A 6,000-nucleotide genomic window follows, 5' to 3' on the forward strand; every position below is an offset into this window, starting at 1 on the left:
ATTTATATCTATTTAGTACAAATTACATGGGCCACAAGAGAAACATGAAAAAAAAAATCTGCTCAACAAAATTCAGATGATCTCTGTAAGTTATTTGTGGAAGATCAGGGCAGAGTAGCCAAACCCCACCTATGGAGTTCTAAAGCCTCTAGGTGTGAATCCCCACTTATCCAAACAACTAGCCACTTCAACAGAAAATCCCCAAGCTGCTGAGATGATGCCCTGGGGCCACCTCTGCCTTGAACCGAAGCCTTCATCTTCAGTTCATCAGCTCTTTAAGGTCACAATTCTGGGGGAAAAACAACTAATTTAATTAGGAAGAAAACCTGCAGCTGTATTTAGGGCAACAATTTTATTTACTTTCCCTAGCTTTAAACTATTTTTCATTCCAAGTACTAAAGCCTTCTTGAAATCGCCAAGGTGGATTCTAGTTATTTCTCCTTAATTAAAGTAAATAATAATTTTAAAAATACTCATAGGGCTTCCCTGGTGGCGCAGTGGTAGAGAGTCCGCCTGCCGATGCAGGGGACACGGGTTTGTGCCCCGCTCTGGGAGGATCCCACATGCCGTGGAGCGGCTGGGCCCGTGAGCCATGGCCGCTGGGCCTGCGCGTCCGGAGCCTGTGCTCCGCAACGGGAGAGGCCACAACGGTGAGAGGCCCGCGTACCACAAAAAACAAACAAACAAACAAAAAAACTCATAGATCCACTCATAAAGTGCATTATCTTAGTTTCTATATTGTTCCTCTGTTTATACCTATATACCTAGTGTCTTTCACCTACATTATTTTACTAGTTTCTAAGGACCCCAGATTAATTGGAAAAGACAGGTTTATTTGGAAAAAGGAATGCTTTATATTTTTATACAACAATCACTCTTTGGGTAAAAAAAGTGAAGTGATCCAAGAAAAAGCACGCTCTATGGGAACAACCTTTTCTTGAAGTCCAGATCATAGCTGATGTGTGACTGTTTGGGACCCTGTGGGGCCCTCCCAGGCGAGACACACACACACACACACCACACACACCACCCACACCCACCCCCCCATCCCCGCTATGCCCTCCACCTGCCTCTTGTCTGTAGAGAAACCTTTGCCTCATAGGTCTTCCCCGAGTTCCAAAGAGTAAATTAATCAGAGAAGTGAGAAAATGCAGAAAGAAAGGAAAACAGTCAAGCAAGACAAAACGATAATAGTTTAGCCATTAAACAAAGTCAAGGACCTTTAGTTCCTCCTCCAGGGCTGTAGATCATATTCTGAGCCATGTTCTTTGAGCTCTTTTGCAGATACTGAAACCACCTCCGGGTGGGAGAAGTTAACTGCATGCTGCCCACAAGCACGGAGACCCCAGACCAATTGGAACCAGAAGGTTGAAGATGTTGCCTCCCAATTACCTCACCACCAACCAATGAGAAGAATGTCCATGAGCTGATCATGCCCTCCACAAGCCCCCTCCTTCCCCTGTCTTTAAAAGGCCTTCCCTGAAAGCCATCGGGGAGTTTGGGTCTTTTGAGCGTTGAGCTCCCTGTTCTTCTTGCTTGGTGCCTGCAATTAAACACGATAAACACTGCCCTTTCCTCACCACAACCTGGGGGCAGTGGATTGGCTTTACCACGCTGGGGCAAGCAGACCCAAGTTTGTTTTCGTAACACCTGTGCTGCAGGTTAGCTGTCTGGACTAAACCTGTCTGGACTAACTAGTAACATAATAAAAGGAAACCTACATGACTCTTCAGAACTCCACTCCTCACATGAACTCAGGGGGCTGCCAGCCAGTAAATGGAGGCCTCAGCAGTGCGAGACCAAAGCCCTTCCAGACCAACCAGGATGCGGAACAAGTTCTCACATGGAGAAGTGAAGGACAGTCAGCAAAGGTCAGTTGTGAACATCAGAAAACCTGGATAAGAAAATGTCACACAGCATCGATTTCTTCCTCAGACTTGGAAAAAAACAATCCCGTTACCAGAAAATCAAGCAGCAGAAGTGACTTCTGCAGTGCTCACAGTCACGGATTGTCAGAGACAAACGTTTTAAGGGTTTTTTGTTGTTGTTGTTGGGTTCTTTTTTTTTTTTTTTTTTTTTTTTTTGTGGTACACGGGCCTCTCACTGTTGTGGCCTCTCCCGCTACGGAGCACAGGCTCCGGACGCACAGGCTCAGCGGCCATGGCTCACGGGCCCAGCTGCTCCGCGGCATGTGGGATCTTCCCGGACCGGGGCACGAACCCGTGTCCCCTGCATCGGCAGGCGGACTCTCAACCGCTGCGCCACCAGGCAAGCCCTAAGGTTTCTTTTATGAGGTAGGGAGAGTCTTCTCTTTTTATTTTTTCTCAAATAACCATTTTAACCTAGAAGCTATGAGGGAAAAGCTCAGGATTCGTTTTCTGAGTCTAGCAGGTAAACATCTAATTTTAAAAAATGGATCTGACCTACTGAAGTTTAGAGGAGGAGAAGGTTCCAGTTAGCACGACTGGGTGTTTCAAAATAATTAACACATTAATGTTGTAGAGACACCTAGAAAGCGGTGACATTTCAAAAGCTTAAAGATGTTTACAAAGGTCATGGAAAGAATAAACATAAATGACCAAAAAAGATACAAAAAAGCATTTAACGAAACTAATATTCTAACAACTGCTATTTTTTCCTATCAAACTGACACGTATTTAAAGCTAATGCCCCGGGGCTTCCCTGGTGGCGCAGTGGTTGAGAGTCCGCCTGCCGATGCAGGGGACACGGGTTCGAGCCCTGGTCTGGGAAGATCCCATATGCCGCGGAGCGGTTAGGCCCGTGAGCCATGGCCGCTGAGCCTGCGCGTCCGGAGCCTGTGCTCCCCAACGGGAGAGGCCACAACAGTGAGAGGCCCACGTACCGCAAAAAAAAAAAAAAAAAGCTAATGCCCCGACTTTGCACAGAGGTAAGGCAGAGCAGGTCTGTGTCAGCTCAGCCCCTGAAGCCCTTAGTGGGGGTGGGGTGGGGGGATGTGGATTCAGGCGCTTTTGTGGCCTCATCTCTAGGATTAAGTTCGTTAAGAAACACAAAGTTTAGAACAGCGCTTGACACAAAGTAGAAGTTAAATAAATGTTAGCTGCTATCACGTGCATTAAATATCTCTAGGACGGACCAAAACCCAGCATCTGCGGTTGCCTGCGTGGGTGGGGTGGGATGCCCATGGCAGATTCCCAAACTTTCTCACTTCGTGGGTTCTTAGCATCTCTCTCAGGGCTTCTACGACAAAAGGACTGCCTAGTAGTTCGTTTATTAGGTAGTTCGTCCCAAACAGTTTAAGAAGTGTCTGTGTCCTAAAAACCTAGTAGCCATCTGGGGAAAAAATACAGTAAACTGAAAGAAAAATGCTATTTTAATTTCATTCTTAAGTAACCACCACTGCGAGTGGGACGTGTGTGCCTGTTGGGCACTGCACAACTCCTCAAATCCTGGCACAAGATCCGACGCTGCCGCCACCTTTGTTTCCCATTCCACAGTGACTTTCACCAGGAGCTTGCTTTTTATCAAGGCACCCGTAAAACCCCAGCTTTGCAAAGATGTATGTCATGGCGAGGAATGTAGTGTAGGTGCTGTGGAAACTGTGAGCCACCTTGGCTTGTAGGTAGAGTCTATCCAACCAGCATCACTGTCTCCCTGAGAATCTGAAACCCCCCTCGTTGCCCCTGTGGGTGGGCGGCACATGGGCACCTCGGCACACAGTTTGAGAACCACAGCGACACATCCTTTTATAACTTTCCAACCTGGGTGACTCAATCCATTGGAACAGCACATATTTACCTCCACCCTCACCTCCAAGAACTCTGTCCAAAATCAAACTACCGTCTCCCACTGGGTAGCCAGTCCCTTAGAGACATTTTGGGCAGATGCTTTGACTTTTGATGCACGCTGCATAAGTGCTTTGGTGCCTGAAGTGGGAGTCGAGGAAGTGTGCATCAGCCCCCTTTTTCCTCCTTCCTGGCACCTCTGACAGAGAAAGAAGTGTGTGGGAGACCGAGGGCTCCTCCTGTGACCCCCGTCACGTGCAGGTCGAGATCTGAAGCTCATAAAACTGTACAAAAGGTTGGGGACCCTCAGGTAGTAACACAGAAATGGCTCACACAGGTGAGGGGCCTGGAGCTGGAACCTGACTCCTCACGGTAAGTCCCCCGCTCCCACCGGTAACCCCCTTCCCTCGGGCTGACGCTGAGGGACCCGAGCCCTGCGGGTGGCCCTCCCCGCGCAGGGGCTGCACGGGGTCCCAGGCCGGCCACTGGAGGGGCCGGAGGGGTGAGGCCCCGTGTCCAGGCTGCTGCTCGCCCTGGGACCCGATCTCCCACGTACCTTCTCGAGCTGGCTGCCTGCGGTCCGCTGGTCACCCACGGCCCCGACTCCACCCAAGGGAGGGGTTGGCCCCGAGGCCAGCTGGGCGCTGCTCCCCTGCCCACCCTGAACCTTCACCTCTCCCCAGCTTTCCTTCTCCCACTGGGGGGACACAGGGTTCCCGACAGGCAACAGCTCTGGTTGAGCCGATGTCCGTCCAGTGAAGAAGTCTCTGCTGCCAGGAGTGAGAGGGTCTGGAGGGCTGACAGGTGGCACGTGGGCCGCCGCCCTGCACACCTCAGGAAGCCCGGGTGTCCCCAGGCTCCCGGAATGGAATGTGGAGATGTTAACAACCTCCGGCCAAGCCTTTGAGCCTGGAATGAAGGAAAAGCCCACAGGAAACATCACGTCGTACATTTATTCAAAACACAGAAATGAGGGACTTCCCTGGTGGTCCAGTGGGTAAGGCTCCGCGCTCCCAATGCAGGGGGCCCGGGTTCGATCCCTGGTCAGGGAACTAGATGTCGCATGCCGCAACTAAAGATACTGCATGCCGCAACTAAGACCCGGAACAGCCAAATAAATAACATAAATAAATGTTTTTAACTTAAAGACTAAGAGAACCTTCACAAACGGTATTAAGAGCTAACGCTCCCACGGGGTGTAAGTTAGCACACCCCTTCCAGAAAATCCACTTGGAAATGTCTAAAGGGTATAATGAGAGATGCAGAAAAGACTTGTGTACAAAGACATGCATTTTTTAAAAAGAAACTGTTTCTTTTCTATCAACCGTATTTCTGTTTCCTGTGGAAGAACAGCGTGAGACGCTCAGGCGGGGTGGCTTGAGCAGGGGAAGCAGCGCGCAGTCCCCAGCGGGGCACCGTGGGCAGGCGCACAAAGCGCCTGCCCCTCCAGACCAGACTGTGGCTTCGGGGGACTAGCACAAAGCACCCACCCAGGAGCTGGTGGAAGAGATGCACCCACCACACGGAGCCATCCTGGCTCAGGAGGAGAGAGGAACACATTTGGGGCGGGGGAGTGCTGAAGATTTGGGTTCTGGCCTTAAGGGGGCGTGTAAAGGTCGGCTGTGAAAGTAGAGAAACGGGCTTTTGCAGGGAGGGGACTCAACGTGGGACAGGCGGGGGAGGGGAGGGACCAACGGGAATCCGTGTCTCATCACCCAAGGCCTGGGACCCGGTCCAGGATACTTGTCCAGAAGGGGCACCACCGCCTTGACCGTGAGGGCAGAGTCAAGAAGCTGAGGGGCTTCACGCCGGGACCCATCCGGGCTGGAGGCCCTGCTTTCACCTCGCACGAGCCACCAGAGGAGACCGCCGGGGCCTCAGCCAGCCCCCCACAGCGACCCGAGGCAGGCAGTGCCCTCCCTTGCCACGGACTGCCCCGAAGACAGGCCTGGCCGGCCAGGGGCCTCCTACCCCCGCCCCGGGGCAGCCTGTTCAGACCGCCTCTCCCTCTGCACACAGCACCTCCCCAGGTGGGAACAAAGACAGGAAATCGGGACTGACACGTGGCCGCACGCGCAGACACCGAGTTCACCCCTGGGTCTGCCTTTCTGAGCAGGCTGGGCTCGTCGCCTTGCCTTAAAGAAACTGTCAGAAGCGTTACCACATCTTGGAGGAAGGAACGCGCCCCTGGGATAGTGAGTGCCGCACCAACTGCCCTGGCACTTGTGACGTCACC

This window comes from Mesoplodon mirus, assembly GCF_964341445.2.
Source record: "Mesoplodon mirus genome assembly, chromosome: 17".
NCBI classification, from domain to species: domain Eukaryota; kingdom Metazoa; phylum Chordata; class Mammalia; order Artiodactyla; family Ziphiidae; genus Mesoplodon; species Mesoplodon mirus.